Source organism: Mytilus californianus, unplaced genomic scaffold, assembly GCF_021869535.1.
Source record: "Mytilus californianus isolate M0D057914Y unplaced genomic scaffold, xbMytCali1.0.p SCAF_1, whole genome shotgun sequence".
Lineage (NCBI taxonomy): Eukaryota > Metazoa > Mollusca > Bivalvia > Mytilida > Mytilidae > Mytilus > Mytilus californianus.
The window spans coordinates 51,711,009-51,736,289 of NW_026262581.1; the positions used below are offsets into that span (position 1 = coordinate 51,711,009).

Consider the following 25,281-nt stretch of genomic DNA (forward strand, 5'->3'; position numbering starts at 1 on the left):
TTGTGAAGACTTTCTTACTTTCTGAAATTCATAACACAGTTTCACCGCACGAACTTGAAAACCCAAGAGCAAACGCAACAGCTGATCTGATTTGTTATTAGAAGGAACAGGTACATATTGTAATCAAACGAAATATTATAGATAAGAATGAAATATCGTCCCTAATTTATACATACATATTCTATGTCTATAAGTATCATGTTCCATCTCAGTGGTCATGTTGAAGAGTACTCGTCGTGAGTGCGGGGTGTTGTCGGTACGATCCTAGGTCGGGTTATTCGAAAAATAGAAAGTTGGTAAGTGTTGTTTCTTGAGAGCTTTACGAATTTGAATTATGTCTGCAGGTAGGGTAACATGTGTTTCTGTGGACTGTTTCCTTGTAAACTAGTACGGTAAATACCTGACTCGGCATGTCGTCCGGGCCAGTACAAAATATGGTTCGTCTTCATATCACATCATATTCTCTTCCTGATATGTATGTGGTCTTACAAACCATGTACACTCAATTGGAAATTAACAAATTAAAAAAAAAAACAACGGAAAAGTTAATGGATAATTAGGAAATATTTTGGTGGATATTTGTATCATTGGCAATCATACCAGATCTACTTATTTAAAAAAAAGCATACCGAGTACATGCACACCAACAAGATATGATTCTACAAAAAGTTAAAAAGATATACATGGAGCAAGATGAAAAATTCATGTACATTTTAAAAATGGATACCATATATTGCATCCAAATTAACGAAGTTCAACAAAAAATGACACTTTGGGAAAATTAAAGAAAATTAAAGTCTTTCCCACATCGACAAATGTACAAATATTTGTCCATTTTGAACGTTACTAACTACATAACGCTAAGCGTTAAACAGAAAAACCTTGTACTTTATCCGGGAACTAAAAAAGTTAAACAATCAATGGTGGTGTGAAAAATAAAAAACAATCAAAACTTTGTCATGTACACGTGCATTGTTCACAATTCAACAATTCTAAAAAATAAAAAGGTTTTATCTTGAAAATTGGTAGGGGAGTTTGACTTACAAATCCTGTTCCCCAGTTTTATGGGAATTTCCCCCCGAAATGACAAAGTTCAGCAAGTGATAATTCTGTAAACAATCGAAATCCTGTCCACATGCAAAATTTCGGTAAATTGATAATTGATCTAAAAATTAAAAAGGTTATACTGTTCAGAGATATTTGATTAATAGAACACTGATTAGTTGATAATCTCTTGCTTTAAGTTCATTTCTAAATACATCATGAATATTCAGGACAATATCCCTATAACAGAGAGTTCACTAGAGTTCAACAACTAATCTTTTAGTGAAAAAATATAGAAAATCTTAATCCAGTAGAAGAGAGGGACATAGCTTATAAGCTGATATATTTCTAGCCGATTATAAATGTTATTAAAGATGAAAACAAGCAGTAACATAACATAGTCTGGTTCTTTTTTTATCGACTTCCTTTAGAGATAGCTTTAATTTCATTTTAAATGTTGCATTGTACAACTGCCAATAAACCTGACATGCAACTTCTAAGAAATGGTAGTAACAGCTGACAGTATTACTGATTTGAAAGAATATTGAAATAACAAGGTAAATATTTATCATTTATAATCAACATTTTTATAAGTGATTAACTATGTGCCAACACTAAGTGTCCCTATAATTATTGCATAAACTGTGACTTATCTGGTTTAACTCGTCATCCTTTATTATCTCCAATCCCGTATAACAAATTTCAGTTTTCGAAGAACAATTGAATTGTTGTATACCTATATATGATTGATATTAATTATAAGGTTAAATCTGTAAAAAAAATAACATTTAGTCTACTATAATACTTAACCCCTCTCTCCTGGGTATGTAACAGAAATCGGTCATCTACGTTATTTTTGTCTACCTTTACTCTTTCATACAAAATGTTGTCGAAGCTAGCAACTAAGCAAGTTTTCCGGTTTAGCAACACATGTGTGTAAAAGTAGGCAATTTGTTTGTCCAATCAAATCATACTTATTTGCCACTTAAGTAACTAAAAGGAATATGTGTAATTTCAAAAGTCATTTTCAAAAATCAGAAAAAGCATTACAATTTAGTGAATTAGTGATAACATAAACATTGTTTCAGATTGATTGTTTGATTTTTTGCTAAATGTCTAGAAACGAATATTTCATGTATGTTCAGGATGAAAAAAAAAAATCCAATAGGTAGCTTCTCCATTTTTGCACAATTTCAGTTAAAAGGAACGGAAATTCATGTAGATATGCAAATTCTTGTAAATCTCACAACTTATAAAAAGAATCAACCATTCACATTTTGGCAAATCTTTGAATTTTACCTTTAGCCTTTCGTAAGAGCATAAGAGTTGCAATTCTACTTGAACTCGCGAAACGATTTCAAAGCGTCCTGGTCACCATTTTCCAAAATGAAGCGTGCCCTCCTTGTGGATGCTAGGATGTAGGGTTACATGCATTTTGGAAATGCACCTAGACCACAAAAGGATAATACATCTGATCTGAACTGTAGACAAGTTCAAAAGCTATCACTCATGTATTATCATCAGTTGTAGATTGCGTTCTAGCAACTCTCGGACGTGGTGGACATCTTGTTGAATTAGGGCGTTTAAAGAAAAATTGCTCCTGTATATCCTGAGACAAAATCTATTTTTTACAAATGAAGAGACCTGTTTTTGTGTCGCGTCTCCGTCTTTCAAATAAAATCAATCAATATGGATTTCTGCCCTAAATTACGAATGCAAACTCTAGTCTGTTTTCCTCCCTCAAACATATTCCTTTTGAGTTAGTTTATGATAAATTCGGAACACAAAATGATTTCCGAATGTCCTTTCCGTCATTACCAGCGGTTTCGGATTGTATGCCCTATATTTCAATTTGACGCCAATGTGACTTGGCCAAGAACAAACTCGGTCTATACATAATCGTCCTCACACTCAGCCTCAAACTTCAGAATCGGCCTATAACGAACTCTGACTATTGAACGAATTAAGATAAGATTATGAAAACGGTATTCTTTAGTTGATTCGAAAAAAATGAAATCGGATAAATTTGTTATACAGTTTACAAAATTACAAATGGAAAACTTCAAACATAATTAATATATTCTTAGGAATATTTGTTTTCAATATTTAAAACTTATTCATATTTCGTATACACAATCTCGAAGAGAATTCGGATTACTTGTATATTTCATATCAAAATGTCAGGTTCGAGGGAATTTGTTTACTTTTATTAGTATATCTGGTTTGAGAGAAAGTATCTGTTTGGTGTGGATATTGAAAAATATTTACCCTCCATCCTCACTAATTCATCCGTTATCCCGCTGAACAGGTTGGGAACAGCCCCTCTTTACACGGAAACCCCAAATGTAGGGACAAACCCGCGAAACAGGTTTCGAAAAACCCTCGAATCTGGGGACCGATCTGAATCGTGTCATTTCATTTTTGTCAGCCTAAGAAGCGCATCATGCCAAGGAGAAAAGTGAGTACCTTATCACTTTCTGTTGACATTTATCATAAATATGTCTTAATTTATGGTCTAGTAACGCATAAACAGCCTGCTTAGATTGCTTATTTTTACCGGAAGTTTTTTTTTTGGGTACATGCCAAGAGTATTGGCATTGGTGTCAAAACCAAGGCCCCTCTAAGTAAAATCAAATATCACTGCCAAAGGCATATTACTCTGATTGAATAAAAGATTTATGGATCGATTACTTATTAGCTATTATTTAAACATACCTTTTCCAGTCTGCCAATATTTCTGCACACTCTCAGCCACTTTGCATTGTCTGGAATACCTGCTGGAATCCACATTTTTGTTTTTCAATTAAAATTTTCCAACACAAAATCTCCAACTTCTCCCTTGGAATCGTCTCCACTGACACTGTAAGATTCATTTCTTTCAATGAAGGCCTGTTTATCTTGCGGACATTGTACTCTTAAAAATGAATTCTCGAATTAATGTCTCCATGTAAAAGGGCACATTGAGACCAATGAAAAGCGGCGAAAACTTACACTTACCAGCTTGGATAGCTGTAGAGTTGTCACGCCTGGTTCCAGCCCTTAAATGATGGAATGGCAGACAGTAGGTGAAAAATACGCTTGACATGAATTTAGAATTGGGATTGGAAACTTTAGCTAGCCAGGCATAAAAACCTTCAAAAGTTGGTGTGTTACTAGACAGCACCTCAAGTCTGCAGTAAGGCTGCAATATATCCTGTGCCACAGCAAACATGAAAATTTGTAGAATTTGCCAGGTTTTGTGATGGTCTGAAAAAAAACCAACGTTTTAATAAAACAGTAAACACATATTCCAATTACACAAAAGATACCATCTTTAATATTAATGATACTTATCCCGCCTTCTCGGATAAAATGGTTGGTTGTCCGTCTTAAAAAAAACTGCATACTTATATGCGTGTTATGATGACATTGTATTTTGTTAATAGCTTGCAATGCTATATGGGTGTTTAACTGTTCAATGCCGTACGGAGTTCCATATTGTCACTAACGTTAACATCATTTGGTCTCTGGGGAGATTTGTCTAATTGACAATCAAACCACATCTTCTTATTTTCATTTCGAATACTGTATTTGGTAACATTCGAATATTTTTCTTACCTGAAGCACTCTGACAAGCCTGCAACGCCCTGATACAATTGAAACAAAGCATCTTGGCCAAGTCGATGATGATGACATCCCACAAAAGTTTCATTAACGTCTTTGACATGTTTATTTCATAATGGCTTAGCCTTGAAAAAAAAATCGTAAGTTATTTCCACAAAGGTGCATATTAGTAGTTTGTGTAATTCAGTACCTATCTGCATATTTTAAGTATTCGGGTAATCTAAAGCTTTTAAAGACAACTATCAACCAAAGTTCAAATGAAGTGGATATAAGCAATTATAGGCAACCTAACGGCCTTCAACAATGAGAAAAACCAATACCGTATTGTAGGCTATACACGGCCCCAACATGAAAAAGATGAAACAATTCAATAGAGAAAACTAACGGCGTAATTTATAACAAAACAATTTACAAAATGTTACCACTTTTTTTCAATATTACGCTGATAATATTGAAGAGACAGCATATAGTACATAATATACTTGCATAATGATGTATTAACAATACCTGGTAGCATCATCAAATAAGTATACTGTTGGCAGTCTGAATGCGGAATGTTGGTGCAGTGACTCCTTTCTTTTCTCTGCTTCTCAAATTCAGTCGGTACATCAAACTCCATTTTGCAGTTGCTTCAGACAAAATAGTTGTCGATGATGCGACTGCCTAGGGTGTAAGGAAAGCCATCACAACCAAGCATGGTCCATTTCCTATTTTAGTTGCCATTCTTTACATTGGTGACATTTATTATGTGATCAAACACATAAAATAATTGGAAAAAAAATGATAAAAAGAAAGAGAGAAACAGTATAACTTACGACTAAACATATCACTTGGTTTTAAACATATTACAGATTGGTATTAAAATATGTTGTTGTTGTCGATGTTGTATTTAACAAATATATAAGGAAGCGAGTTTGAATACTAGTACTAGTATACAGAAAGGCACGCAGGCCCTGTTCTACATTTGACACTCGTCATGTTAATCCGGTAAATTACGTTACAGCTCTTGTGACTATTTCGTAGGGTCAGCATATCATATTTAATCATTTCTTCGAAATATCAAGTATACATGTTCATTTCTGTATGATTTTAAATATATCTTTATCACTGCTTCGTATGAACATGGATTTTCAAAACAGGGTTCACCCATAGTAACAGACACTGTTTCTTTTGGGTGGTGTGCAGTTACAAATTTGTATCTAAAAAGAAAAGGCAAGAATTTTATATTTGATATCCGCAAAATGCTTTGTTACTAGGTAATATCTTAAAAGTGCATCCGTATGAATTGGTAATAAAATATGTTTTTATTTTGACATAAGTAGTACAACACTATCACAAACAACTTTTTATCAATAAGATAAATTTATATATACCTTTCTTCACTGTTGGTGTGACTAGGAATTTTGAAATTGTTGCTGGACTTTTTGTGAACCTCGTCCATTACTTCCTCACCATTCTTTTCCATTTGCATTGTAATAATTTTTAACTGTTTTTGGACAAAACCATTTCTGGAAACAAAGTTTCAAATTACTACTAAACTTAAATTGCATCGAAATATTATCATAAGATGTGTTAATATTTTCTAAATTAAAATTACTAAAGTTAATATAAAACATATTTAATAGATTAATTAACATTTTTATATGTCGTAATTTTTATCTCAACATTTTAACTGTACAAATATAATGTATAATCTACATTTCATGTTTTATACCTAAAGTTTCGGAAAAACAAACCTTGCTTGTCGAACTCTTTAACGATTTCATCTTTAGCCGTAATTTTTGCCTCTCTATCGGTCTTGTACCAATTCTTTGGCGAAAGGTTTTCTTCGTACTGCAGAAGTGATTGTCTGTCAGGAACCACATGAATCAAAGTTGTTATCACGCTGGTCTGAGATTTGAAGTTTGTAACTACTCTCCACTTACGTTGTAGAAACTATAAGATGAATTTGGTTCAAAATAATGCAATAATAGCAACAAGTGTAAATGTAACGGCAAAACAGTTACACTTATGAGTTAGCCTATTTTTAAAAATTTGCATTTATGTAACATGCGGTATTTTTCTTTTACAGTACTACAAATTTAATAGGCCCAAAAATTTAAAAAGATATTTTAACTCAACCAAAATATCAGAACACCATAAGTTATTTAAAAATGAATGGTTTGTGACAATTTCAAATATGATTGATTGTTTGTTGCTCAACGTCCAGTGGAAAATATTTCATGTATGTTCAGGACATATAAAGTATAATGAAAAGAAAGTCCAAATATACCTGGTTGTTGTCAAAAAATGTAACTACATCGGTTGTTTCTGGACATTGTATAGCCTCTCTACTTTGGTCTTTTATCCAGTTTTGTAGTGTTGTATAGCTACCACATAGAACCCCATAACAGTTGAGAATTGCTGCAATTTTACTACCAGTTTTGTAATAGGTCAGCAACAGCCAGAGGTGAAATAAACTGTGTGTTCCTAAGGTAATAGATGTTGTCAATACATTTTGAAATCTCAAAGTCGTTCTTTTCGTTGTCTTTCATGTCATGTTGGATACCAAGTAAAATGTTTAGTACGGGTTGGTTGCGCTTAGACATCCAGTCTGGAAGAATATGGAGTGTTTGTATAGATTATTTCTGGAAACACACATTTTGCTGAATAGAAAGAAACATAAATGAAAGAATTTTGAAATATAATAAGATAAGATAGCTTTCAGATATTATTGCCATACAATAAATTAGTTATTTTTCTTTATTTAAGTACAAAGCCTTATGCATTAATTGCCATCCTGTCTCCAAATTTGCATCAAAACTAAAAATTCTGTACCGCATATGTTATGCAGTGTTATACGATCCAAGCTGGTGTTAGACACCGAATCTACCTTAATTGAGAAGTCACCATATACCAGTAAATAAGTATGAAAATATGTTATTTTACCTGATACATCAAATGTTTGCAACAGTTGGTCATCTTTATAGGCGGTAGATATGGTTCTTGAGTCAGTTAAGACATCTTTAGAAACTGACTTTCCAAGTGCGTATGCTATACGTGCCATCTCCTATACAGAAAGACGACCACTGTCTTTTGCTGATAGTATCTCTTCTACCTTTCCCCCATGTCTTCTCTGGTCTTTTTTGTCGGTGGCTGGTCTAGCAAATAGTCATTACAGAACTTTATACAGCCCGTACAAAGAAATGTGGAGTGGTCGAAAATATCTCCGCGCTCAATTAGCTCATCTTTCACTGCCTTTCTGATGTTTTTAGCATTTACTCTGATGACATTCCCTATGACTCCATTCCTTACATACTCTTCGTGACTTTTACAGCTGCACCTTTTTTTGTCTTGAGATGACATCTGTAAATTTTTTAAATAATTATGAATTGAATACGAAGGATGTTTTACTTTATTTATCAAAATTTATAAAATGTCAATTAAAACCCATTTCCATGAAAGTACCGTGAACCTCATACATATTAAAAAAAAAGATATTCGATGTTGTAAACGGGTACAATAATAAACAGTACATGTATAGCTATTCGATATTGTAACTGATTTCATTTACACCATTCTTCAAACTTTTGAAAAAGTATTAACCTATACACGGTGCTTCAACTATAAAACATTCTTATTTTAGTTTAAAAAAATAAGTAAACTATATAAATTATAGCGAACATGGCGATCCATACTTGTCAAAGTATCACGATCATATTGCAAGATCAAATTCTATTGGCTAAATAAGTGATCATGTGCTCCCACATTTGTTTCAAAATGACGGATGACCAACAGAAGAAGACGGCTGTGTAAAAATTTTCGACATATCAAATGGTATTACTAATATTTTTAAAAACATAGATGGTAAATAATGAATGGTGCATGCCTACGGCTTTGCATACATCCACTTGCGCTGTTAAATAGTCATCTGACAGAAAAAATCTATCCATCCTTTTATACAGAATGTCAAGAATCCCTCGAAACCATGATTTATTTGCGTTTTCACTGAATTATCGTGCGTTCTACATATTATTTTGGCAGACCCTGTTTTCAGGAGTTAAGTAGACACTTCTTTTTGAGACAATCCCTCGTTTTAGAGACTATACCTGTAAAGTGGGGTTGTTCCAAACCTGCTGAAGTTATTAGAAATAGTCATTAACTTAAAGATTTGTTTAATGATGTTGAAATTTGGGAATTTTCACCGCCTGAAACTGCAAAAAAAAAGTTTTTTTATTTCGGAATGGGGTAGAATTTCAATTGCAAGTTACATCAAAACTAACCCTTTTAATCATACCTTCTCGCTCTTGGGGAAGTTTACAGAAGACAAGAAAAAAAAACCTGGTTTATAATAAACAATGTCTCATGTTGTTCATGATGTGCACATACCAAGTCACATTTTGTCTGATTGGAAACATTGACTCAAAGGAGCTTACCAATAGAATGTCAAGATATCTATGCAACAGAAGACAAGGACTTTAACTCGTTGCTACATGCTATTTTTTCACATTGAAAGGCTGTGGTAAAATTTTAATATCATAGAATAAGAAATTTTTAGGCGGCAAACTCATGCCTTTTAGACTCAGGCCTGCGCTTAATTCTATAGGATTGTGCCTGTACATGACTTGATTAATTATTTAATCAAAATCAAGTTTAAAAGTCTTGTTTGTGGGTACATCCTAGGAAATTCGACAATGAAATTATGTAATTTGTTCAAGTTAACGACTAGTTTTAAATCGTACTACGTGTTGTGAACCGCAGTCCTCGCAACTGTCGTGTTTAAAGTTCCTGTACCAAGGATATGACAGTTAATATTTTAATGATTTTATTCTGATATTTTTGACAATACTGTGCTGTAAGTTGTTAGGTTGCTGTATTATCACATGCATGTATATCTCCTTTTATCTAGTATTAGAATTGTGACTAGCTAAAATACTTTGAACTTTCTTACAGTGATAATCTCTATACTTTTACAACCCATTTGAAATTGTTAATTATTACATGTATTGATAAATATCTGCAAAGGATGATTGCTGCAAAATTTGATATATTTTGAGTTGTTAAAAAAATATTTTATTGATATTAATGTAAAAATCACAATAAAAATTTTTTTATAACATCTGTTCATCACTTTATCCAATGATACTGGTTTTCAAGATAATACCCATCAATGTTTAATTAAAATAAAAACACCTTATTACGGAATCTTCAAACAGTTTTGTTGGGTTAGCATGTGATCCTGGTTTTCAACATAAGACAATAATTTGCATTTAACCCCTTTGTATTTTGGTCGATTAGCCATGTTGGTAGATAGATCAGAACATAATTAACAAACTTTAAGGGATAATTCGTGTTGCCAATTTTCAAAAGAAACAGAGACTATTTCCTTCACTTCTATTGTGAAACAAATCATTTTAAAGTAATTTAGATGCAAATAATTTATATTTTTATCTAAGCCTCCATACACATACAAAAGATCAATGACAGATTGATTATTTATTTCATTTGTATATGATTGCTCTTTGAATTCTGACTGTACCACAAAAAAGTAAAAACGAGGAAGAATTTTCTGTGAGTTTTCTATTTTTCCTTTTTCCTGAATGTGAAGTTTAAAGAGTTGTAAGAAAATGTTAAATACGATAATTGTTAATGGTACTAAAATTTGAAAAAAAAAATCATTTATCAACAAATTCCTTGAATATTTGATTCCAAAAGATTACGTTAATGACTTACAACTATTTTACCATTTGACCATATTTTTTAATATGTCAAATTATTTATATCAATTTCAATTTACAGGACATAATGAACAATTTGATGTTTCTTGTCTTTTGTTTGGTCATTGTTGTTTACTCAAATCCATACCAGAATGGTGGACATTATACTGGTAAGTACGGTCTTAGCATACTTTACAGGAATACTTTGACATATTTTTGATCATTTGATTTCTTACATTGTTCTATACAAAGAAGTATGGACATTTTTTTCTGTTTGTCTTTATTCAAAACATTCAATACGGAAATATTGATGAAACCTTGTAGAATATTATTGTTTGATTTACATTATTTAATAATATGATAAAAAAAAAAATAACATGTTTACAGGTACATGTAAGATAGTTTCCAAATCAGTTTAGCCAAATGGTATTGTGTCAAATGTTGATTATTACATGTTCGCTTATCCATTTGGCTATCGAACCATATTGCTTTTTTAATACACCAATTGGAACGATTATAAGTGCCCCTCTCACAAAATATTTTTTTGACATAAAGCTTTATAAAAAGTTTTATTTTTACACAACACACTAGTAAAAAAAAACTTTAGTCTTAAACGGTCATTTTGATCTTTACCTCTGAAAATATTGAACCTAAAAAAGTTTTAATAGAGATTTCCAAGAAAATGACATTACTCGACATAACTAACATATATGAACGAATCTCGGCGTATTGCATTCTGAAAACTACTAAAATCAAAATTAAGTTTGAACAAATAAAAATAATAAAATCTGAAGCAAGATGATTTTCTCATTATTGATTTATAAGTAATAATGTTAAAACAAAAGTTTCAAACTCACTGGAATGAAAAAGGTGTACACGACTTACTTCTTTTTTTTATAGCATATTTCTATAATTGATTTCAACATTATTTTGTCAGAGGCAGAAATTCAGATCTCTGAGGCATCTTTCTAAAGAAATTTTTCATCTTTCCGTATAATATTATAAAATGGAATATATTAGGATGCATCTCAAAAAAAATATTACACTTTACTAAATCAGTTATTTTTTAATTTTAAAGATGCATGGGTTCTAAAAAGAGTCTAAAATTTATATAATTTAACGCCATTACTCACAAACTTTTTTTATGAAATGTGTGGCGTAAAACTTCTACAAATACGTCTGAAAAACGACCATGTATGGAATATTTATTTGCAGTTTTGTTAAGTAGGATCATTTTATTTCATGACCAACTTATGATAGGAAGGGGATATTATATTTTCTAGTCTGTGTGAGTCTGTCCGTTCATCTGTCCATTTTTAAATTTAAAACTTTTAAAATTATAAACCAAATTAGGGTTTTACCCGAATTAGGTGGTTTACTGAACATCAAAATGTGTAAATGTAAGGGGGCACGCTGTCTTACGGCCACATATTTTTGTTTTAAATGTTTTTAATATACATGTACATATATATGTATCTTCAATAAATTTGGATTAGCGTGTCGGTCAAGTACAAAGTTGGGTTCATATTCATCTTCCCGTCCTGAATATGCATATTCAAACTACATATGAAATGGACACTTAAGGTCTAACATCCTGTTAATACTTATATTTTACCGTTGCGCAAAGTCGTGATTTTCTGCATTGGGAATAAAAACATCGCACTGCGCATCGAAATCTTATTACCTTATCTTTATGCCCCACCTAGGGGCATTATGATTTTCGGTTTGTGCGTCCGTTCGTTCGTCCGTTCGTCTCTCCGTCTGTCGCGCTTCAGGTTAAAGTTTTTGGTTAAAGTTTTTGATCAAGGTAGTTTTTGATGAAGTTGAAGTCTAATCAACTTGAAACTTAGTACACATGTTCCCTATGATATGATCTTTCTAATTTTAATGCCAGAATTTTGACCCCAATTTTCGGTCCACTGAACATAGAAAATGATAGTGCGAATGGGGCATCAGTGTACTATGGACACATTCTTGTTTTGTTATGTATCTGACTTATGACACATGCACTTCAATGAGTTATGCAGTAAAATAAATTCAGTGATCCTCTATAAATTGTTTGTTAAAAAAATGGTTAAATACCAAAGGTTAATGTACTTCAAGGGATATGAAATATTTTGCCTGGAAATGTCTTTTGTATTTGGACTCATTTATTGTTCAGATCAAAATGGCCGTGTCAGTTCAATAGTGGTTTGCTAGTGATACGATTTGTATCTTGAAAGGAATTAATGCTAAGGCTGACATATTTATGAAAAATATCATAATATTATTGAGCTATGGTGCAATAAAACACAATTTACTTTTACTGGAATTTCGTCGTACACTATCATTGTCCTGTCATTGTCTGAACGCAATCTTTCTCCGAAATTAATTCTATCAAAACTTTTGATTTTTCAACCCTGTATACATGTACCACCATTCCCCATGTGAAATTGTAAAATCGTCTAAAAGAAATAATCCACAATGGTTTTCAATATAAAAATGGTAGCATACGCTATAATTTTATTACTTTGGGATACCATGCAGCATATTTTGTTAATAGTGAACAAAAGGGTAAAACATGCTTCACAGAGGAATAAGTGACCAGTATGCTGGAGTTTCTTATTGACAACATATTTGTTGAATTTGGAGGTAGACTTTTTCAACTAATTGTCGGCATTCCTATTGGAACGAACTGTGCGCCTGTCCTTGCCGACCTCTTCGTATTATCATATGAGTCGGAGTTCCTTCAGACACTTATAAAAAACAAGAAGATCAAAGAAGCCAGATAATTTTAATTTCACATTCAGATATATTGATGATGTTCTTTCCATTAACAATTCAAACTTTTCTGATTGGGTATCCTCCAGAACTAGAATTTTTAGAAACAACAGACACGGCTTCCTCCTCCTAATATTTAGACTTATACCTCGATTTTGACATAAGTGGTCATCTCAGTACCAGAATCTATGACAAACGAGACGATTTTAATTTTGAAATTATCAATTTCCCCCACCTTAGTAGCAATATACCAACTTCACCTGCATATGGGATATACATTTCAAAACTCATTCGGTATTCAAGAGCTTGCAGCTGCTACTCAGACTTTGTAAAACGTCACCAGTGTCTGAGCAGAAAGTTGATGAACCAGGGATATGTCAAAGAACGCTCCTCTCTTAGATTAGTTTCTGATCGAAGCATACAAACTGCAAATCTCGTTTGGTCGTATGAACTCAGTGCCCATAGACGAATGGGAACAAAAAAAATAAATTGGCGCAAACCTGAATTTTTTATATCTCTGTCTGTGTGTCTATCTGTCTGTCCGTCCGTCTGTTCGTCTATCCATGTGCTTGAAAGAGCAATTCCTCCTAAACAACCAGACGGATATTAATGAAACTATATATACAAAGTTGGAAAACACTCTATGTGGATGAGCATGTTACACATATTAAAGGAGGTAATTGAGTATACCTAATTCAATATTCTGATATTTTATTGCGGGGGTGTATCCCGATGTATGTTTACTCTGAATCTTAGTTTAATAAAGTATATATAATTGTCTTTTCGGTTATAACATTGAATTCTTTCTTTAATAGTTTAATTATACACAAAAAGTATAATTGTATTCGACAGAATACATACAACACAGCACAACAGATAATACTAAGCATCAATACCCGACTCCTTCAAAACTATTGAAGTACAAACAAAGACAAACATCAACGAACAATACGTGGTTTAGATAGCCTGACTTGGTACAGGCATACAAAGAGGCGGAGTTAAACTAGTTTCACGTGCGCACAAACCTCGCCTTCAATATATTGTAAAAATAAAACATACAATAGAAACAACATGCACAGTGCAGGTACCACTTTCTTAAACATAGAAATAAAAAACGACACATAATTTGGAAAGCAGGGACCAAATGAGCTCGCTACTGCAGGTAGCTATAAATTTTGGTTGAATACTGCCGATCGAGAAAAACAAAAAACCCAGAAACAACTCTATTAACAAGTTTCATGAAGTCTTGTTTTCAAATTGGCAGTATTTTGGAGAGGCCAGTAAGTATTTAAAATCGACAAACCATCGGAAGAATTAGTAATTCTAAGGAATCACAATACACAAAATAAATGTATCAACATTTTGTTTCTGGAATTTTTTCTTTACTTCTTGATATTTCAGAACCACAGAAGAAACAAATATTTTCATATCAAGCTCAGTTATGGTTTGGTTCGGTCTATATCTCCTAATGGTTCTCTTGTATTTCTCCAGCTCTTATCAATGAGTTTTTATGTTAAATAGTTTTGTCAAAAAAAGCAAGTGACTGACTGCTAGAAGATAGAAACATGTGAGCTGTGCTCAGAGGTTAATCAATAGAATGATTTGATAGAAATATGACCACTTACAAGCTATCAAAATGACAGTTATGAAAAAAGAGGTGAATTAAGGGGTTTATAAAAAAGGAGATAATGATTTCAACATAAAAATTCATTGCTAAGAGCTGGAGAAATACAAGAGAACCATTAGGAGATATAGACCGAATCAAACCATAAATATACAAGTGTTCAATAGATATAAATCTACAGTAGTTCATATTTGGGAAGTTGATGATTATTCTAATATTCAAACAGACGGAAAGAGAGGCGAAAGGTACCAAAGGGACATTCAAAGTAATAATTCTAGTTTATGAAAAAAAACATTTCATAGTTTTCGAAACTGCATGAAGCAGACAAAATCAAAATGTGTATAATTTTATAAATCTTGAATCCCCATAGAGTCCTCTTGACTTACCATCTTTTCATTTTGTGTTAACATTCATAACTTACTTTCCTAGGTAAGGTTAAAAACAAAAACATGGTTTTATTCTGAATTAATACAATTCAAATTGAACAAAAACAATTATTATACTTCACGTCAAAATACCAGATTTTGATTGGTTAATACGAGGGAGACAATTTAATCTATCCCATGGCAAATACTCTATCGCCCTTCACGGAGACGCTTGCTCAAGTGTGCGCTTTAATAAATACGGATGATATGTTATGTACAAGACGACATAGTTTATTACTTTGAATTTGAAATTTAATAGACAGTAATAACAGAACTTTCAGTATAATAAATTGAATAACACATATCTGAGAGGGTGATAGAGCAGATTGTTACCCCTTGAAAAGACATTGTCAACCTTGGCTTCGCCTCAGTTGACAATGTTTTCTCGGTGTGACAATCTGCTCTAATACCCTCTCAGCTATGTGTTATTTATATAATGTACACTGTGGAATTTAGCTTCTGAAATCATCAATAGTTAATATCTATTAAGGTGGACGAAGTTATGACCATATCAGTAGCAACTAACTTTGAGCACGGTCAGTTGTGATGGAACTTCTCCAAACAAATCTGATTGATGCACAGGGAGTATAGTTTCTTAATATATTACGAATTGCTGTGAAGGAATGCTGCTTTCTTACTGATCAAAATAATAATGATAACAGGCCAATCCTGAAGTATCCTCATGATACATGTGCAAATAATATTGAAGTAAATGAGGTTCCAGTAGAAAACCTATTATTTATTAGATTGTGCCACAAATACATTTGACTTGAAAAAAGAAGTTTTAAATGAATTTAGCTCCTAGATTGGTGCCGATATAAGTCTGATTTTGGTACATGAAATTCTTTAAAACCGTGTATCAGATTTCAAAAAACATCAGTAGAACAAATTGTATCTTCAATTAAATGTGACATCTCTTTTGAATTGGGATTAGAAACTTAATTGAAAGGTAACGAGAGAGTGAAATACGATAGGAAAAATTTGAGACAAATTTATGTGATGCATAAGAATCTAACACACATTTTTAGGATCCTAATGAGTATGAAAAGCGAAGAAGCAAATTTCATTGAAATTTGAACAATTTGTAAATAAAAATTTAGCAACTAGTTACATTTTAACCAATTATATAAATAAGGTCTTTCAATTATAGAATGGAAAATTAAGAAATACAACCATTATTACCTAGAGTGAAGGGACTATTTAAATGATGTTTATTGTTATTACTAAATAATAGCGAATCCAATCGATCATCGGTTAATACAATGTATTTTTTATTGCTTACTAAATTCTAAAAAGCTTTTAATTTTTTACCACAAAATCCGATTTCGTAAATAGATATTTTGTAAAATTAAAAGCCCGATGTTTGGTCAAAGATGAAAAAGGTATGCATGTTCGGAAAAACTGAATGCTGGATACAAAAAAAGTTCATCGCCTCATTAGTAAATCTAACCAACATGAACCCTAACGTCTTGGTGAGCATATTTGTCTTCCATTCTGAAGTGATATACATATGTATACATGTCCATATCTAGACTGCAATATTGACTGAATGTTAATTATCGATTTAGTTGAGATCATAGAAATCAATTGTCAACAAATAACCTCCCTCGTACGCATACATTATTATTTTATTTGGTAATAACTGAATTACAGGCACTAGACTTGGTGACGACACATAATAATCAATCTAACCTGTCGACGCACCTGGTCTCGCCGTTTTGGAGTTTATGTGATTCCCTCAGTTTTTGCTTATAACCTTGATTTATATCTTCTGAATAAATCTAATTGAACATCGGTAAACTAGTGTTGCCCAAAATCAATATAATTTATTATATGATAATACAATTATAAACATTGAAAGATTAATCTTTTGTCTTTCTTTTTGATTCTCATTAATTAATGGTGTAGCTATGTGAAAGTAACTAGTCCTGTTTAAATGTGTCTGATTGGAGGTGAAACAAATTTTTATATCGTGCTACCTCAAATGCTTTGCCGTCCTTTTAATACATCTGTTGAGAGTGTACTGATTGATATATTAGTCTAGGAAAAGTTAAAATTGAGCTCTGGCATAGCTTTCAGAACTTCGGGATACACTCAGATCGGTACTTAATGTGTTTATCTATATGATAGTTGTTTTCGTGATTTATCATAAAGCAAATGTTATAATAATTGTCAAATGTTACATCACCTTATAACACTTAGCATCGAATTTGTATTTACATGAGCAACCTGTCGATCAAGATCTGCTTACCCTTCAGGTACGCACATGAGGTCAACCCCAGTTTTCCATGAGTTTCGTGTTGTTCAGTCCTTAATTTTCTATGTGATGTTTTGTAGACTGCTATTTGTCTTTCGGTCGTTTTTGTTTTAATTCCATAGGGTTTTCATTTGTCTGCGACTTAGGAGTTTACATATCACTTCGGTATCTTGCGCATATCAGCTAATATTTACTGTTTGTTCTTATGTTATGCTTTTCCAACAATTTTCCAGGCCAGGGATGGTTGAGGGCTCACAAACATGTTTAACCCCGTCATATTCTGTATGCGCATGTCCCAATCTAGTAGTGATGTCTACAATATTGTTTTTTCGTTTACTTTTTTAGTAAACATCTTGACGTTATCTTTCTCTTTTGAATATTTCCACGTTTTGTCATCCTTAAACATTTTATAGCTAATTTTTAAGATATGAGTTTTTTTTTCTGAATGTTGAATGCCGTACGGTGATCTAGTTGTTCACGACCTTGTCATTCGATCTTTGATGATAGTCTTCGCATTTGCAATCATACAATATCTCCGTATTTTATGCGAATCAACACAGTGATCTTTCTTTACTAGGCTATGTTGGATGCTTTGTGGACGACGCCAACAGACTGTTAAAGCACAAGATACGGTTTTTACATCATATTTCATTGGCAAAATGCAGACATCACTGCTGGGGGTACAAGTATCTTGGATTACAGGTAAAACAGTACTTAAGGGTTGCCAGTCGATGCTTAAAATTAACATTTTACATGTGATTTGCTTTTCGATAGATGTCTAATAATAGTCAGTCCAAAGATATTTTTCTCGAGATTTTACCCAAAAAGTTTATAAAAGTGTTGAAAATTCGATGAGTCTACCGAAAATGACATAACAAAAACATATATTTTTTCTTCTTGTAAAAGACCAATCCGGTATTACGTGATGCTTTCAAGTAGTCAACATAATCAACTAGACTGGTAAAACTGTTAACACTCCCAAAGCATCTAATTTCAATCGGGATTTTTTTCATTATCATCAATCTTGTAAATTCGAATGTTGATATGTCTTTTAGTTGTGTTCATTGTTGGTTATGGTGTCGTATCCCTTTGTTAATTATTCGCAGATATATTTTTTTTCGATTTTTCTTGCCATAGTAAAGGTATGTTCAAATCTGACAAGATTTACAAATTGCCATAATCATTGGGAGTTATATTAATTGTCTTTTACATATAAAAATATGGGGATGTGGAATGATTGATGAATGACATACATTTGTTTATATTTAAGAATTAGTTCAAATGTGCATTCTTTTTACACTACTGATAACTTTCAGATTCAAAATAATGTAATGTTAATTTCTGTACGGTATACTGAAAATGAGGGTGATTTTGTCTTATATATTGTATCATGATTTAAATCTACTACCCGTATACTTCTTATTAATGGTTGCATCATTCAATTTAATTGAGTGGTTATTTGAAAGAGCTGTAATAGTGAAAAGACGTCACAACAATAGTTTAAATAAAAGACGCATGTCTTTAGTCTGGGAAAACATGACTTATTTATTTGTTGTAATTGTCTTTGAACTAGCTTTCAGTAACTACGACTCTTATTTCGGTGCTTTGTGACTATTGTTTTTATGTTAGTGGTTTTTCTGTCTCGTACCGATCTTTTGAGTGAAGTCATGTGCAACTGATGTTTACGGTTTGTTCTTATGTTGTGCTTTTACACCACTGACCCAGGTTTGGGGAGGGTTTAGCGCTCATAAACATGTATAACTCCTCAAAATTCTTTATATGTGCCTGTCCTAAGTCAGGAGTCTGAAGTATAGTGGTTGTCGTTGTTTCATGTCTGTCATATTCATTTTTCGTAAATGTTTGTTATAAATTAGGCCGTTAGTTTTCTCGTTTGAAATGTTTCACATATTTCATGTCGGGGCTTTTTATATACGACTATACGGTATGGGGTTTTATCGTTATTTAAGGCCATACGGTGGCCTATTATTGCTAACTACTACTTCATTTTAACTCTGGTCGATACTAGTAGCTGTCTCATTGGCAATCCTACCACAACTCCTCATTTTTATACAATTCTTAAAGATATCATTCGCCATCCAAGCTCATGGTATCTACTTAACGAATCAACGCGTATCAATGATTGTTTCTCCTTTATATCATTCATTACAAATGTATAATAGTTTGCAAGTATAACGTAAATACGCATTACCATTTTCTCTTGTCGAGAAATCCCTTTTACGACATATAAACGGATTTCCCTTGCCATTAGTAACAAGACGGGTTCCACTAGTGAAATCAAAAATGCTAAGCACGCTACCGAGGTTTATATCGACCTTATTATTTAGTTGCTATTGTTGTATTATGTAGATTTCGTTTTTCTCTTTTCCGTTTTGGAATTTCTGTCATTTCGCCACATTATTATTGCATACTGCCTTCTTATTTTCTTACAAAATTCAAGGGATTTTCAACTACCAACAGTTTTGTTCTTCCGACTTGTGCTCTAACAACCGTTAAGGGTCTTGGTACTATCTTCAAGAAAACGATGATTCTTGTGGTGGTATAAGTAATTTATAGAGTAAATTTGATTGCAAAACTTTTGACTATGTGCACTCGTATTTTAATTTAGTGTGCTGAATTTTTCAAGTTGATATTATACCGTTAAATCTTGTGTACAAAAAAGTGTATACAATGTGGTACTTTAGAATGAAATTATAAATTCTTCTATATTAAAGGTTGTGCACTCAATAGAGATCCAAATAGTAAACAATCATGTCGCTACAACATCTCAGCTTAAGGCCTCCTCTGAACATTTGATGGTTCCTTCTTATCTATGTATGAGCTACCTAAACTACAAAAAAAACGTCAAATATCGTTTTATGTCAGCTTTCAGTAGGTTTTCTACTCATTATCTTTTTGTGCTTTTAACTAGTTCCCTTACTAAAATTAAAGGATTTTAAAATAAATTAGGTCCTCAAATAGCTCTTTGAAAAATCTGATTGCAGATTTTTATTTACTGCGACTCATTTAAAGCGTTGTTCTGTAATGAATGTTGTGACTGTGACTTTGTCTACATGTCCGTGATTACGCAATACGGTGTTAACGTTGCTTCCCGTATTTTGACGTTGTGCGATAGTGACGTGAGAGAAGAGAGATGTTTGGAGAGGACTGTTTAGTTTAAAAATCAATTATAATAAAAGCATGACGATCTCAAAAATAAGTTTAAACATCGAATTTTTAGTCGATTGATTTCGCGGACTTTTTGTCGTCGCTGACTTTTGTGGTGCCACCTAATTATGTCCCCCTGCTATTGTTGCTGATAGAGCTTGACGACAACGGACGTTTCTAGGGAGTTGCTTTCCAACTGTGTTGACGAACGAACTGGATAGCTGGAATGATGTGAACTGTCGGAGTGTATGCCGTGTGTTTTTTGTATTTTATGTAACGTCTGTATAATACATGCAGTTTGATTAAATCGTGTTATTTTCTACAAAAATTGTGTTTATTTATAAATTATGAACGCTCGGAATTCTACGTTTACAACAATGAACAAGATAAATATACTAGATATACTTACTGACATGGTGATTAGATGATTACAGCCGTAAATTTTCTCCTTAACAACATCTATGTTCGTTTCGTCAATAAGGTTTATCGAAAGGTTGTATGTATTTTTATTGGCACCAATTGCATTACTTTAATAGTATTTCTATTTTAAACTCAGTAAATATTCGTCTAATTCCTAGTACTTGAAAAATTTAATAACAATTACCGATACCTTAATGTTATGTTTCCTCTAAATAATTCAGCACTCTCTAATCATACCACGGAAATGTTTCAGAGGATACTAACTGTGGGTAAATCTAACGTTAATAGCAATAATTGTACTTTTCTAGATTTTAATATTTCAGTTTAACACGAGAAAATCATAACAAAAATTTACGATAGAATAGGACTATTGTTCGTTCCTTTTTGTTTTGTTTATTTTTTTTTTGAACGGGGACGTTCCCATGGCCCTTCTTACGATGCGTTTATTTCCCTACTAGTTCTCTATGTTCGTGTCTGTAGTGAGGTTTAAGTCAGGATTTCTTTATAAAATTTTCTTTAAACTTGTACTTATTTTGTTTTTAGGAAAAAAGATTTGATTTTGAAGTTTGTATGTACATGTCGAATTCTTGTTACAAACGAGATAGCACATCCTAATTTGTATAGTTTTGGTGTTTATAAAGCAAAATTTTATACGGTCAATGTAATTTCATTGCTCTTTTTAAGAAACTTCTTAAACGATATCAATTTAATACCGTAGTAAGATCTTTGAATATTGTTTTATCGGTACTAACATTGATTTCATTTTTAATAAATTAAAACATTACTAAATATGTAGTACTATATATTTATGAAGACGATATTGAATACTTATATATTGCATTCCACACGGTTACGCTTTTCCCTGACTGTTTAAAATATCTTTACACTAAATCCGTTGGGTAGGTACTGATTGATCCTTTACTGTGGAAGAAGATGGTTTATTTAATAGTTATTATTTATTGGCTTTATCATGAGCTTTCAGCAACTACGAGTACTCTGAGATCGGTACTTTTTGTCTTTTGCACTATCTTATATTTATTGTGCTTCATGCCGATCTGATTAGTCAAGTCATTTTCTAATGATTTTTTCAAATTTTTACAGCTTGTTTTTTTTTGGCTATGCTGTTACACCACTTTTCCAGGTTAGGGGAGTGTCAGGTGCTCATAAACATGTTTAACTCAACCGCATTCTATATGTGCATGTATTTCAGTGGTATTTTTTGGTTTGCTGTCTGTCATATTTGTTTTTCGTTTATTGTGTTGTCATAAGTCTGGACTGAGTGGTTTTTTTTTTCACTTGTTTCGCATTTTGTCTTGTCGAGGCCTTTTATAGCTGACTATACGGTATGGGTTTTGCTCATTATTGTATTCCATACTGAATAAGGTATAATATAGATTTTCAAATCTTTTACAAGATCAATAAGATGTACAAAATGTCTATCAAAGAGACAAAAGCAACAGAAGATACCGTAGGGCAATCAAAAGTCAAAAGTCGACGACAGAAAATTGGCCAAAACGGAAAACTACGAACAAACAAACAATAATACACAAAATACTACATAAAAACAAACTTGAGTAAACTGAAGTGCTCCGAAAGGGCGAGAAGATCCTGTTCTACAAGTGACATTGGCTATTCCATTGAGATAAAAATACAATGATGAATCATATCCTGTGATAAGTCATCATCTAATAACGGATTTGTAAATGTCTCCTGTCGAATCTATCAGACATCACAAATACATAAATCATCGCAATCATTACTTGTAAATTCTCTAAACCCTAAATATGTCTTCTCAAAATTCAAAGTTTTGTTTTTCATTTACTTTTTGTAACACACATCCCTACATTTCAGGCTCGTGATTTCTGTCTCTGTGGAAACTCCCTATACAGGCCAGCGTATCCACAAGCATCCGAATTACAATGTAACTCTCCTTGTGCAGGGGAAAATAATAGGATGTGTGGCGCAGATTGGAGAAATTCCATATACAAAGGTATGTACAGAGGGGTACGCTAAGTTTGTATCAAAGTTATTCTGATATGTTTTCATTTGGTTTTTATCTACAATGGTTGATATAATATAGAAATATTGTCAACAGGACCGTTCCTGTACAGTAAAAGAACCAAAGCTTACAGGCGGAAGCGATCGTTTGTCTATATGAGATGTATTATATACATACGCAGTTACGTCCGGTTGGAATGAGAATATGTGATATCCGATTTTAGATATAATGCACTTTGAACGTGAAAGATACTTACAAACCAAAACTTCTGTTCATACCAAAAAAATCAAATTATGCTCAGTTGCAGCCAAAATTTGGCCATCCTTCATCCCAGTGAGCCCGGTTTGTAGAACTAACGTAATAAATGTCTAGTTCTATTTAACAACTATATAGTATTTTTTTTTCTTTTAACTAGTATGTCATGAATTGAAATTAACAAAAAGTTAAGACTTTTTAAAAACAGAAAGGCTAATGAGATACTTACCAAATTCCATAAAGATAGAGGTCAGAATATGATCTTTAACAATAGACAGATGTCAAGCTTCAAACCTACCTGAATCTAAAATTGTAAAAGTATTCAACAGAAATTATTACAGATCTGTAATCAACTAGAAAATGTCTAAAAAACATTAAGATATGACAAAAGACATACAAGTATGGATATACTAATTAAAAAGAATTATAACTACGACAAAAATAAAAGTTATATCAAGGTTATCAAAGGTTTTTTTTTTGGAAGCAACTGATAGTACATGCTAAGCAATCAATTCTAAATAAATTATGAATGGAACAGCAACTTCACGACAAACTAAAATAGTACGAAAGACAACTAGATTTATGCCTAGTTCACACGTACATTTAATTCGAATTGAATTCGAATCGAATGTGAATCGAATTCGCTAATCGCGTTCACACACTCTTCCTTTTTAATTCGAATTGATTCGAATTGGCTAATTCGCATTAACCAATTCGCATTAGAAATCAGTGTTTGTTGATACGAATTAAAAGTTAACGTCGTTCGGACAGTAAAGCAAATTTGACGCGTATTGCAATTCGAATTAGAATTAACGTTTGGACGTAAAACGATTCGAATGCGAATTAAACTAATTCGAATTAGTTAATGCGAATCGAATTCGAATTACGTGTGAACGCAGCATTAAAGAAACGGTGTTTGCGAATGCCAAGTGTCTATAAAAAAAACAATATCTCGAAATCGCCCTGAATCAAGAAAAACTGTGCATTATTATTAGAGTCCTAGCAAAAATGTTTTATCAACATATAATTCTTTACATGAAAGCTGTTTGTTTTGCGCCCTATCGTGATATTTTTTACAAGTGTGGATTCGCATGACGGGTGAAACGCAATTCATGCGATTCCTTCATGTTTTGTTATCTTGATTAGTATTTTGAAATGAAAGTTTTCGAGTTTTGAACATCGGTATACCATTTCGTCCTCTGAAATAGATATACATGTGGCTAGAGACTTTTTATTTTATCAAAATCTTTAGGTAACCAAAAGCTTTATAATCCATATACTTCATTTAATCTTACTGGAATGCCGATCAACAGAAATACTAGACGCCAAATATGTCAAATAGACATTATTGACATGAAGCTTAAGAACAACAACAGCAGGTTAAAGAGAACGGAGTGAGGATAACAAATCGAATGCAATTAACTGAAGTTTTTCATGTTGATGAATGAATAAACAGCTTTAGTTATCAACATTATATAACCAAAATGGTGTTCAAATAGTAAAATATTGTAATTCAGATGTTCTTTCATTTTGTACAGTTTGATTGCGTTAACAAAGAAACACAGACAGCATATTACAGATAAACTGCATCGTCGGAAATGAAATATCTAAATCATAGAACTTTATTTTATTATCATGTTATAACATGTAGAATCAAAATAAATCATACCTACAATCAAGGATTTAGTCTACGAAGAGTTTTGAATATCCTTTCTAAAATGTTGCTTTATGAGTTATTTTTTCTTGTAATCTTTATTATAAAGTAGCATAGCCTATCGTTTGGAAAGCCAAAGATATTACGGGATGCATTAAGAGATATAGAAAGAAAGATTATCTATAAGGATCTACAAAATCCGTTTCATAGATATAAGAAGACGTGGTATGAGTGCCAATGAGACAACTCTCCATCCAAGTCACAATTTGTAAAAGTAAACCATTATAGGTCAAAGTACGGTCTTTTACACGGAGCCTTGGCTCACACCGAACGGCAAGCTATAAAGGGCCCATAAAATGACTAGTGTAAAACAATTCAA

At 32.5% G+C, this 25,281-nt stretch overlaps 2 long non-coding RNA genes across 4 annotated transcripts in view; both read left to right on the plus strand.

Annotated features, from left to right (window-relative positions):
• LOC127720851 (uncharacterized) overlaps positions 1-25,281 on the plus strand; it is a 79,707-nt gene that overhangs the window by 10,877 nt on the left and 43,549 nt on the right. The gene's annotated exons all lie outside the window — the stretch shown is intronic.
• Positions 1,533-24,931, plus strand: LOC127720907 (uncharacterized). The gene is made up of 5 exons (XR_007990990.1): positions 1,533-1,601; positions 10,426-10,513; positions 17,987-18,111; positions 22,846-22,984; positions 24,787-24,931. It is a non-coding gene; the product is annotated as an uncharacterized LOC127720907 (long non-coding RNA).